The following is a 13433-nucleotide window of genomic DNA, read 5'->3' on the forward strand; positions in this document are numbered from 1 at the left end:
ACTCTAGAAAATAGCAAATCTTGTTAATACAATGACTGTGTTCGTACAGTGAATGTGCTCTGAATGACATTTCTGATATATACTCCATCCAGTCTTCAAAGATGTTAAAAAATGAGATAATTACTGCAGATATTGGTTATATATACAACTAGTGTAAGCTTTTTACAAATTACTGGCGTGTTCATCAGTTTCAGTGTCACCAGTTTTAACTATGTTCTGCGGCTGTTTATGACTAAACACAAATGCATTTGAATTTTGTGTATTTGAGCTTCAGTTGAATTTTGGAACATTATATGTATACATTTTTAACATATAACAGCTTTATATTTTGGAGTTCCAGAGTGCCACATCCTCAGTGTAGAGTTACTTGATGGGAAATAGCTCAGGTCATATGAGAAGTGTGTGGTATTTTTGTGAGTGTGACCACACGGTCAGAAATGTAATTCCACTTGGCTCTTGACTGTCTGCTGCCAGTCGAACATGCAGAGAAGTTGCCAAACACAACAGTAATGAACAAGGCTGTGATTAGTTTCTTGACACAGCTGCTGTTAGGGAGTTTCTAGGCTAGAACAAGAAAGACATCCATAATGTATGCATGTTTAAATCAGATTTCATTGCTGAGGAGTTGCTCCTATAATGGAATTGAATTGCATATCTTGAAGAACTTACACGACATTGGTGACAAGGAAAGGTAAGTGTGAGCATGAATCAATCCCACTACTGAAATAAAATCCTGTTGGTTTGATGATAATGAAAAATAGACTCAGTAGTTCCATTTATCACACATACTGCATGTTCTTGTGTTTGGCTCAGTTATGAATAAATGAGATTCTTGATGCAACTATTCAGCAGTTTTTAAACCAGTCCTGTTTAATTCCATCCATGCCATCTGATACATTTATGTCTGACCCACGTCCCACATACACTCACAACTCAAATGTCATCGTATTCTGTCCTAAATGTCAGTGCAAATGAAAGTGCTCCCAAAAGTGGAGCTTCGAGAAAGCAGACTGTCACTTGGCTGTCGCGTGTGACCCACGCTGGTATCAAATTCTTACATTTGCGGCCATAATCTTCCCGTTCTACAGCCACTGTGAAGACATCTTGTGTATGCAGTCACTGTACACCCACAAGGATATCTTTGCCATCGTTCAAGGCAGAACCATGAAACAAATACCAGAACTGAGTGGAGCTGAGCGGTGGAAATGATTTCATGATGCTGAGGCAGAAGGTGTGGTTACAGGAAAGTGGGATTTCTGCAGCCAACCACTCACCTTTGATCCAGAACAATTTGTGTGAATAAACAAATGTAATAGTTCGGTCAAAGTAATTATAATAGCGGATGCATTTTTAAATTAATGAATGCGGTTTACCTTGGAAGTTAGACTAATGTATTTATTTGTTCTCTGGTACTCCATTTAATAATTAATCATTTTAATAATTCTTCATAAAGTACACAGCAGTGGAAAACACCACCTGCTCCTCTGGTGTCTGATGGCATACCATCAATAATGTCAAAATAAATCTGGAACATAAACAAAATCACAGGATGTCATCCATTTTTCTGTTTAGGTGCACATAAAAACGTAAATAACCCCTACTTTCTTAAAACAGATCTGCAGGGGAGAAAAATCAATGTTTTCCTTTGAAACTTTTGAATCTTGAACAGAGGCGTGGGGATTCACAAGCAAGTCTGCTAGCTATGCACCACTCATTGAAAGCACAGTGGTTTCACTGTCATCAGATACGAGCAAACCTAATCCGACTTGATCATAACAGTCACTGCTGCAGTGGATTTATCAGTAGATAAAAAACCTCTAATTAACAGGACTGTGATTGTGCAACCCTGAGTTGTTTCAGTGCACCATTTTGTCTGTTTTCAATGTAAGGCCGTTAGGTAAAACTGATCATAGTGGTAAAATAGGACACACTAACGTCACTTGGTAATTCATGCTGCTCATGAATCAAAGTATCATGTGGTGATGGCGCAATGGATAAGACTATGCCTTACAACTCCTACTCTTTGATTTGTCTGTAGCAGTATTAGATGGAATTTCAAATTCATTAATTACCTTACAGTTAACGCTCCTTTACTTTTAACAAGCTGACCTACTTTGGGAGGTCCTGCCAGGATGGTTGGATGCGGTTAGTGGACAGACTAGTCCCAGATGTGTTAGCTTGGCACTGGAGCTGGAGTTGTGGAGTTGCAGCTAACCTCTGCCAATAGATCCAATACCAATAGATATATGTAGATAACAATACATCTTCTGTTAATTCCAGCGTTGTCTTATTTACATGTTGTGCCTCCTGAGCTTAAATGCTAATACTTAAACCACTGGCAGGCCTATTTAGAGTCAGCTGGGTATTATTTAGAGTTGGAGGGTATGTGAACCGTTCACTGGGGCTAACATTGAGCTAGCTGTTGATGGTCAGTAAATACAGTTCAAACTGTAGGCTGGCTGCTTGTCATATCTTGTTTTCTATCTCTACATGTGTTAAATACAGAAAATTCGACATGTGAGTGTGGAGGTTTTAGAGTTGTTTAAAGACGCCGGTCAGATTGGCTCAGAGGTTGGAATGGTAGGTGTTCGCTGGATTTGGCCTCCACCCGGCATCATGACGTGCCCGACCCCTGGCCTCAGGGTAGCAGGCCAGACTTCTCCTTTCCTGCAATGAGCTGTTAACTGACCTCAGGGGCAGCCAGACAGGCTAGAAGAGTGTGATTCTCTCTGTGTGTTTCTGCGCGTGTGTGTGCGTTTGAACCTCAGCACCCTGTGATCTGATTTACCCAGACAAGTCAACAGGACCTAACAATAAAAATATCTATTTTCTCCATCTCTCTCTCTCTCTCTCTCTCTCTCTCTCTCTCTCTCTCACTGGCTCCCTCTCTCTCTGCATGCTACAGACGAAATAGAGGGAGGTGATTAAACAGAACAAACCACTGGAAGAATGACATTCCCAAAGAATAATTTTAGGAACCTAAATCCCCTTTTGTATATTATACTCATAATGGAACAGTTTGGTATTTCCAGAATCCTCAAAGACTTTTCTAACGATCGGGATGAAAGAATAATTCATCCCCTGCATAAAAAGATTTTTAACCTGTTTCCCAAAATGCAACTCCATTTCCAAATTTTTATCCAGATGAACAGAAGATTGTTTTAGGATTTTAGAAATACCAACAAAACTTCTGTTTTCTCTGCTGCCTTTCAAGTTTTTTGCCATGCTAGATGTGTGACTCCAGGGAGCGTGTCGGACACTCCCATCAGCCTCAGCTGTACTCTGCAATTTGCAAATCTAAGAATGCTAACACGCTAAACTGAAATGGTAAATGTTATACCCGGGATATATCAGCATGTTAGCATTGTCATTACGAGCATTTTAGCATGCTGATGCTCAAACCACAGGTGTCTCAAAACAGCCTCAACGAGCCGTTAGCATGGCTGTAGACGCTTAGTCTTGTTCAAAGAAAATTCACTTATGCCTGTCTCTGTTCATCCACCTCCTAAATATCTGCTCTCAGCCTCTTCGTTTTTCTTCCTGCCTGGCTGTTTAGAGAGACTCCCTAAGCCATACACCCTGCAGCACACTGAATTGTGAATCCAAACAGCTGGAGCAGCAGCAGATAGACAGTGACTGAGAAAAGGGAGGGAGGGGGAGAGCTAAAGAGTGAGAGAGCAGCGGGAGAGAGAGAGAGAGATGAAAAGCATGCCAAGCGAGAGAGCGCTCATACTGAAGGAGGCAGAGGCAACAGCTACAGCAACAGTACGCTCCTTCCCAGCCTCCCTCTCTTTTTTCATAATCCAACATCCACGCCGGGGGAGATGGAGGGTGTCCTGACCCACTGAGCAGCGCTGTCTCAAGGAGAGGAAAATCTCACATGAGACCCCCTCCCGCGAATGCCTGGATACATTTTTTGGGAAAATAACCAACAAGGACTGAACGGAGGTGTGTGTGTACACACAAGCCTGTCGGCGGGAGGGAGGGAGGGAGAAGGAGAGAAAAGAGGGGGATGAGTGGCAGATTTGGTACAGCTGCTGATGCCAGGGTCTGAGAGTGAGACAGACTGAGGGGGACCTGAGGAGTGGAGGGCGGGCACGTGTGGAGCAGTGTCTGCAACTTGTGGGCCACGAAGAGAGGAAAAAAGATTTACATTTGCATACAGCTGGACAGATGTGGAGGCATCAGCGACCACACTTCAGTCCTGGGTATGTCCAATTACACCACACACACTGCTAAACACCAGCCTGTAAATATTATCCTCAATGGTTGCTGTGTTTTTACCAATAGAGCACAGGAACACTTGAAACGCAACAGTGCATGATCTTCAGGGTTGATGGCTACCCACCCTGACAACTCTCCCTACTTGCCCTAAGATAGTTGCAGCAAATGAAAGAGGACGAGGAGGAGAGATCATGTGTTTTTGTGTGTGTGTAGCTGGTCATGCCTTCGTACCATCTACTTCTTGTTATAGATTTAATGAATAACACTAGAGGCATTTCATAATGGGTTTCGTAAGCTGTCAGAGTGATGCATGTAAATAAACCCTCACTGCTGGAATGGTGTCATGTTTCACGTCAGATTCAACAATCACATCACACTCATGTCAGCACTTGTTTCTGTGGCTTCAGCATTTGGTCATTAACTTTGTACACGAGTTATGTGTTCTACACAGTGTGCAGTCATAAATTGTGCGCAATAAAAAATCAGAAAGGAAAGCTTGTGTGGCTGCTGAAAAAAAGCTGAAGTCAGGACTTGTTTCTGCATTATGGTCCGAGACACGTATAGCCCTGCTTACCCAGGCTACACTGCCATGTGTGGTAACATGACATGTGGCCATGTGTTATGTCACATTGTGGCAGAGTTTGCATGGCTTATAACAGCAGGTTCACACGAGGTGTTATCGGCCAACCACTAATCTTTCTCTCCGTCTAACCACCGTCTCTCTCTTCCTCTTTTTCCACCTTCTTCCTTCTTTCTCCATTTCCAATTATTGGCTGTCACCTCTCTCCCTTTCCTTCTGATCCTATCTCCTGTTTCATTCTCTTGCTAAGCAATTACCTTTACCTGACTCTGACCCTCCGGACAGCACGGCTGGCTAGTTTCCTGTCTGCTTTTTCAACAGTCAAAGTGAGGGATGGGTGGGGATTTTATAGCCATTTATGTATGGCCACCTGAACCTGAGTAAAGAGTGACCTCAGTGAAGCCTGAACACAGCAGCTACTTTGTAGTTTTGCCACTCTCATAGATCCAGAAAAGATATGTAAATAGCTGCTGGGACTCAGTGTACAGAAGAAATATGTCTCTAATCATGCAATCAGCTCATTATTTCCTGCTTCTCATTAACTTGTTTGGGTTTATAACTTTATCGCTGTTCGCAGTCTCGTCATCCTGAAAACAAAACAAACAAAAAAAAACCTCACCCAGACAGAGCTGGCGGGCAGATCGCTCCCAGCGTATGTGCAAACTTGTGGTTGGCGGCTGAAAAAGGAAAGAATTGCCAGAAAGCTGAAACCCCCCCCAATCAAAACCTTTGTACCCCGCTGACTTCTTGCACTCCTTTATATATCCAAACCCGGGTCTTTCTTGCTTTCTCTGTTTCTTTTTCTCACTCTTCTTTCTTTAAACCTAACTGGTAATGATCCCACCTTACAACTCCTACAGAAACACACACATTTACATAAAAACAGGCACACACTCCCATCACTAGTGTAACAATTTTGGCGGAGCAGTGTGAGAGCTACCTGAAGCATAAGTATCACTGTCCTTTCTGTCGCCAAACCTAAAATAGTGTAAAGACACACAGATAGAGTCTGAGACTAGAATAAGACATTGTATGATAACTGAGGAGAAGGATAAGAGGAAGAGGATATTAAAGAACAGAAAGACGAAGATGGCCATACAACAATATTGAGGGTATTGTAATGGAATAAGGTGACAAGCCAAAGCGATAGACAGGACTGAAAGATTTCGTAGGGTGACAGAAAAAAGGAAGAATGTGTGTGAAACTGGTTGGCCTGGATGTAGACAGGTGCTGATTGCTGATGTCTTTTTCCAGAGAGTGGACACAGCAGTAAGGTGATAGTTTTCAGCCACCCTCGGGGAAAGAAGGTGAAAAAAGGGACAGCAAGAGGGAAGACACAGATCGCCACTGAAAGTAGGGGGTATTTGATTTATTTATAAAAGCCTTCTGCTGCATCTCTTCAGAGGAACATTTCAGTTTGTTTTGAAGCATCATTTCTATTGGTTATTATAACATTGTTCTCACCAAAGTAATATTTCAGATGTAAGAACACGGCTACAATTAAGTCGGAAGGTTGTGAGATACAGGAACAGTCAGATGATCGGACAGATTAAGCTAACAGTAGTCAGCTTCATTTAGAGGTAACATGAAAGTCAACACATTCAGTTACCATTTATTGCAGCGGTACACATATCAGTTTGGTAGTGTGGCTCAAGTGATTCTCTGAAACAAATCTGAGGAAACCTGGTACAGACTGTCCCAGGGATAAACAACATTTTTTGAAGATGAGCAATCAAGCTGCTCTAATCAATGTTTTTATATTAAAGGTTCAGTGTAAGTTTTAGTGGCTTCTAGTGTTGAAGGTTGCGAATTGCAACCAGTGGTTCACAGTGCATTCATATGCTCCTCGATGGTCCCATTTCTCAAGTCGTTCTTCCAACTTCAACTTATGTTCAAGTGCTCTTAAGTCAGAATGGGGAATCAACATGGACGCTACTACAAAGGTGTGTTGGATTAGCATTATCAGAGCATATAAACAACACGCAGGCACCGTTATACGTTATAAACATATTACAAATTACATGTTTGCAAAATATGTATGTGCAATACACGATTTTGCCCAAATCAAAGTTCTGTGTGTGACTTTATGTCCCATGTTCACTATTGCTCTTTTTCCAATAAAGATTTAAGGAGGAAAAAATTCCAACTCAACAGGAATGCCTCATTCCCCCCTCCCTTTCCAAGCATGCAGGAGAGGCTACGGTGTCCGACACATTCTGTTGGCGCTTGTGTTAAAGAGGTGGTATTATGCTTTTTGGCTTTTTCCCTCTCCTTTACTGAGTTATATATCTTTTTTGCGCATGTAACAGGTTTGCAAAGTGAAAAAGCCCAAAGTCCAGCCCAAAGGGAGTTCCCATCTCCCACAGAAAGCTCTGCTCTGAACCGCTTGAAAACAGCTCGTTTGTAGTTCAGCCCTTCACTTCCTTTACTTGTGACGTCACAATGAAAACGCGTCATAAAGCTTGCCAAGCGGCTAGCGGGGGGTCAGGCACGCCTTCAAACTAAGCTAGTCTGAGCGGAGCCCCTTTGGCTCGACTCGCCTTCATTTGTTTTTCCATTGTAGAAATGTTGCACCTGTACCTGCTTCCAGGTACTTTTTCTCATATCACCTCACCTCCGTCGAGGTTCCAAGCGAGCTGAGGGATACTAAAATGTAACGTGAAAACACAACAGACTGCTGATTGGTCTGAGAGAATATTCACTATTCACTACATCATCATTGCTTGCACCAGACAGAGGCCAGCAACAGAAAGTTTTATGTTTTACAGTTTTCGTATGGAATTTCATCACTAAATCCACTTCTGAGAAGTTTTGAGGTGAGAAATCAGCTGTGTAGATTTCGAATATTGACAGTTTTACATGAAGTGATGGCGGAACAAAAATATGCTTGAATATTGTCGGAGTTGATGAGCTCTGCAAGTGGCTGTGGGGGAAGCCTGTGCCAACCCGCGGGAGGAGCGTGTGAGGCCGGCCAGCCGCCCGCTCACAGAGCCCTCTGCTCCCGCCGTCACACAGACCGCTGCAGCAACAACGGCAGAGGAAAACACAGCTGGAAGGTTTTCATACCGCTTATCTGTCTTTACATTATGAGTAATGTTGAAACGTTTTAACTTAAAAAAGAGAAAGCTGTGTGGATCGCTGGTGTGTCGCATTGAACATTACATTGCGGCAGTTGTGTGTGGCATCGCTATAACGAGAAGCTACGCACTATCTCTGGGTACTGCAATGGAAAACGGAGCAGGGCCGAGTAGAGTCAAGTCTATCGATCTGCGCTTTGGTAGCATTTTTCGGCAAGGCAGCATAGATCGTCAGAACACCAGCAACAGTTCAACGTTTAGTCCTGATGGTAAGATGTAGAACAATGATGTTGTGTGGTTGTGGACCTGTGAGTAACTTATATCATCTGCTAGGTTACGGTCGCAGTCTGAAGCGGCTTTGATTTGGATCACACTACCTTGTTTCTTACGACCCGCCCTTCTCTGCTTCTGATTGGCTAGTAGTCCTTACCTGGGAACTGCGCATGTGCAAAATAAATAATAATAAAAAATATGGTGTTTTTTGAAAATTAAACCATGTAAACCTGTTCTGGTACAACGCCTAATTAAGATTTTGAACCTGAAAATGAGTATAATACCACCTCTTTAAATAATACATGTGGTCCTCCATTTGCCCAAATCTCTTGTCTTTTCTTTCTTTCTTCTAATAAACCAGGTGACTACTACTATTAGTACTACTAGTTCTGCTTGTTTTTCGTACGTATTTAACATAGTGACAAAAAGCGCTCTATAGTTTGTCTGTTTGGGATACTGTAGAAACATCCATTCTAAGGTAATATAAATGTAACGGTTCATTATCTAAGGTCAATATCTTCCTAAATATTACACACCAAACCTTTATGAAATGTGTCACTCAAAGTAACAAAACCACCCAGATTTATTACCCAACTCCACAGTTTCTCTCAGCTGCAGAGCATTTTAGGGTCTTCCAGTTAATTGTTCTGGCCTGTAACTTTACCGTTTTGGTTCAGTTTCACAGCCCTTATTAACCTTGTTTCTGTAGGCAGCTGTTTTTCAGTGAAAAAGCTCTGATAAACTGACATTACATGCAAATTGCAGACAGACAAAGTTAGCAACATGCTGGTGAACACAGTGGAGCGTTTACCAGCTACAGAGCCAGGTACTTCATTCAGGAGTTGGTGGATAACAGAGCTAAAATAGTGATGTATAGTAAAGTGAATATTGGACTTACATTCATCAGGTGGACTTCAACAGAATGCTAACTGTTTGCTAACCATATTGACTTTATAAGTTAGTCAGTACTGTTTACAGCTTGTTGCGCTGCCACCAAACAGCTTCAAAATCAATTAATTCAGATTTAAAGAAACATTTCACATACAGCGAAATGCTAAAACAGGAGCAGGCAGTAGTGTAGCAGTAAGACTGCAAAGCTTTGCGTTGTTCCATGTTTATACGGATGTATTCAGAAATTAAATTGGTGAGTGCCATTTTATTATAACCAAAAGGCACGACAGTCAATGCTATGACAATGAGATACAGGCTGTATGAAAGCAGAATTTCCCTTTAAGGCTTAAAACCCTCCGCGGAGTGAGGAGTTCAGGAGACATGGGAGTTGGTGAAACACAGAAGGTTAAGGCTTCAGGGAGAAACATGTGAGACGAGAGAAGGAGCTATGATGGGCTGCGTAGTGAAAGGATTTGATTGGGAAGGTGACCGACTGTATGTGGGTGTTTCGAAGGAGCTTTTGATCTCAGTGTGTGCACGAGTGTGTGAGAGAGAGAGGATGATGGTTGACCTTGAGAAATGCACCATGGGCCTTAAGGATGTCCTGCATGGATGATTGCTGCTATTAGGTTGTTGAGATGGTGATGGAGATGCATGCATGGACAAGGGCACAATGGACACAGCTATCTAAACACGCACACACACAACCTCCATGGCAATGCACAGACACGCACACACACAATATAACACCAGTCTTTATTAAACTGAGGAATTACAGTACAGAGCCCTGTTGTTGCATCAGAGGCCACTCACAAAACTGAATTTAATGGTCTTGCTTCCAGTATCGTTCAGCAAAACAGCATGAATGTGTGTGTTCATGAATGTGTGTGTACACAGAGGTTATAAGGCTTTTAAGATGCTGGACACTGGTGTTGTAGTACATGTACAGTGTAAAATAAAGGGCATGATCCCAGTCAATAATGAACAAGTGGGCTTCTATCTCAGGGCAAGAGAACAGCAGGTGGGAACTACAACTCCCCCTGCAGTCTCAGCCTCTTTCACCTCTCTATTGCGACCTCCTGCCCTTCCTTCCCCCACCTCCTCTTTCTCTTTTCTTGCTATTTTTCTTTCACTCTCTCTCTCATACTTTCCCTGTCTTCCTCATTCTGCCCTTCCACTTTCTATTTCACTTACTTTAATTTACTTTTCCAGCTGCATTTTCTCAGACGTAACCCCTGCACCTCGAGATTCTGTTGTTCCTTCTTCTTATTCTCTGTCAGTCTGTCTATCTCTCTCTCTCTCTCTCTCTCTCTCCCGCTCTCAGCTGCCTGGCTCTGATAGGACCGACACTCATAATGAATTAGCATTTAGCTTTACTTCATTATTCAGTCTGACACAACCATCCCTGGAGTCATTCTCAGTCTCTTCTCTTTCAAACAAACTCTCAAATTTGTTTTAGTGATGATTGAATCTTTCCTTTCAAATTACAAAAAGCTTACCTGCTGAGAGACACAAAGTCCTTGAAGGTTTGTAAATCCAATTTCAACACGAGAGTTCAACACCACTTTGACCAGAGACCACTCAGCCAGGTACAGATTCATTTAAAAGTCAGAAAAGGTTTGTTTTCTGAGTTTTGGGGATTTTTTCTGTCAAATGCAATTATGTTTTTCAAAAAAATTTATTTGATTTTTTACAGTTACACTATGGCTTTGTCGTATTCAAAAGGAAGTTTCTTATATTACACCTCACTCTGAGCCTTCCTAATAAAGTTTCTTGTTCAGCCACAGTAAACAGAAAAATAAACTGTTTGAGACAAACAGCCTTTTACCACAACATCACATAACTGCAGTTTATGTTACACTCACACCATTATTATCAGACTGCTTTTACAAAGCAGTGTAAAAGAAGTCGTGAAAATACACTGGCCTAGTGAAAAATAAAGTTTGGTTCTTACAATGGACACATGAAAGCAGGCAATTTATTGACCTTTAAGCTAAGCCTTGAACAGGCACTGCTATTTGTTGTCAGCTAGCAAGACTGTGCTAAGACTCTATGTTCAGTCACTACATTTAATTTCACCAGTACTCAAGTTGCAATTGATGGTGCAAAAATGAACTGATCACAACTATCTTCTTATCTTAACAAATAAATGTAAAGGGGTATGCTGTTTTTCACACAGCCAGACTTCTGTCTTCTCTCTCATCAGACTAGTAGTTGATTGTAGTAGTTGGCACACAACACAGTGTGTCTGACTACTCAGCATTAAGCGACAACTTCTTTGCTGATGTTGGTAAGTCTTTAACCAAGTTTTCTAGCTTGGTTCCAGTCCTCCAACTTGCTGCCCACATCGCAGATTTGTTCAGCGATTCAAATGGTTTTGGTGATTTTATAGATGTTTCCACAAGTTGTTTCCACAAGTTGGAAAAACAATCAACCAGTTTTGTTGGCAGAATTAACCCCTTGACGCCTGAATTTTTTTACAATAAATTTTTTTTTCATTTGCTTTCAAGCTGATGTTAAATTAAGTGAAGATTGTTAATTTGTCTATAGAACATAGAAAAGATATCAATTCAGGTATGATGTAGGTATGATGCAAATTAGCGAGAAACCACGGCTAAAAGGTTTAAGTACGTATCGAATATGCACAAACAGGGGAATTCATGCGCTATCTTGGCTTGCAGTCTGAAAGGAAGAGGTGTGATGCGAATTCGCGACAATCGGCATCAAGGGATTAACAATGGGGACATAATTTTAGCAAGCTAGCAATATTCATGAAAAATTGTCACTAAGATGATTGAGATGAGATGAGATTGAGAAATCATCTACATTAAGATGTCTAAATTTTAAAAAGTGTATTCATGCAAAAATAATTTGCGCCCTTCCTAGCAGGTTGTTTTTGTAGTGACCAGTCCAAAGTTACACACCTGAAAAATGGCCAAATCTCTTCTTCCTTCTTCTTCATCTACTTTTTGGCAAACAACAAACTCGTATTACAGCCAGCATCTGGGAAGGAGTTGGACAGACCAAATCATCATTTCATGGTTGCAACATAGCCTACACGTATACCCAAAACACAGCTTAATGATATCAGTTAATAGTCAATGATTGACATTGAAACTTCAGAAAACTGTCAGAAAACAGTCCCAGCGTGTGACTGAGAAGCTTCACAGCTGGTTACTCCGCCGAGTGACAGACCATTGCACCTCCATTCAGTGTTCTTGTGTTTTCTGTCCATGCTATTTCTTGAAATATCTTACTACCAACCTTAAAATGTGACCTAAATAAGAAGCTTATTAGAGTTTGAGAAAGAACCTTTTGCCTTTTAATATTATCTGTGATTATTCTTGTAGGCTGGATGAAAAATGTCAATAGAAAAGGTGAGAGTGTGTTAACAATCTTTTCCTCTTGTCACCAGTTACAATAAGAGGAACACCAACTGTGTGTGTGTGTGTGTGTGTGTGTGTGTGTGTGTGTGTTTGTGTGTGTTTGTGTGCGGTACACCTTTCATTACCTGCTCTTCTTGAACTAAGGATTCGTGTTTCTCATACTTCATTAAATGTTGATGTGGGTCATGAAGTTTGTGGCTCTGCTCACCTGAGCGGCCTGTCCTTCCACAGATATTAATACAGGTCAATGAGATTACCCTTTTTATGTGTGTGTGTGTGTGTCTGTCTGTGTGTGTGTGAACGTGTCCATTTATCCTATGGTTAATTGAATGTTAATGTAGGTTAAATAGTATTACCTTATGTTTTAATAATGCTGCTCACAGGATGCAGGAGCTCTACTTTCTTGCTATTTTTGCTCTTCTCTTTTCCTCTATTGTCTCACCCCTTCTGCTGTGTGTGTGTGTGTGTGTGTGTGTGTGTGTGTGTGTGCGTGTGTGCGTGTGTGTGTGTGTGTGTGTGTGTTTGTGCGTGCGTGTGTGTGTTGTGTCAGAAAACGTTTTTTTGATTCATTTTGATGTAATTTTGATGCTGCTTTGGTTTGAATTGTTAAAATGTGATAACTTACTGCTAATGATATTAATTTTAATATCATCTCAAATTTGCTGTTGGTCATTGTAAGGAATTTCATTATGTGTGTGTGTGTGTGTGTGTGTGTGTTGGTTGGGGGGGTTACCATCTAATGCCATCTGTAGAACAGACCTTTGGGGTAGGGGGGACGTTATTCATTAACTTTAACGGCATGACTTCTAGGCAAGAGCACAATCGAAGCGTGTCTGTGTGTGAAGCATGCTCTTTGCACACATAAGGTCACTCAGTCTCACGTATAGGCTTCACTTTTCTCCTCTCTTCTCTCTTCTTTTTCTCTCTGTCACTCTCTTTCACTGTTTCATCTGTGATTCTCAGTAGATGAATGGCTTTCTGATCCGTAAGGACTGTTAATGA

The 13433-nt window shown here is 41.5% G+C and overlaps 1 protein-coding gene across 1 annotated transcript in view; it reads left to right on the forward strand.

Moving 5' to 3' along the window:
• Nucleotides 1-3716: 3716 nt before the first annotated feature.
• Nucleotides 3717-13433, forward strand: part of LOC119902916 (leucine-rich repeat and immunoglobulin-like domain-containing nogo receptor-interacting protein 3) — a 41142-nt gene continuing 31425 nt past the window's right edge. The window contains exon 1 of the mRNA XM_038719311.1: nt 3717-4208. The gene's annotated coding sequence lies outside the window, so the exon portion shown is untranslated. The remainder of the gene's footprint in view (nt 4209-13433) is intronic.

Source organism: Micropterus salmoides, unplaced genomic scaffold (assembly GCF_014851395.1).
Source record: "Micropterus salmoides isolate LMB-PRFRI ecotype aquatic unplaced genomic scaffold, ASM1485139v1 Ms_hic_scaffold_14, whole genome shotgun sequence".
NCBI lineage: Eukaryota > Metazoa > Chordata > Actinopteri > Centrarchiformes > Centrarchidae > Micropterus > Micropterus salmoides.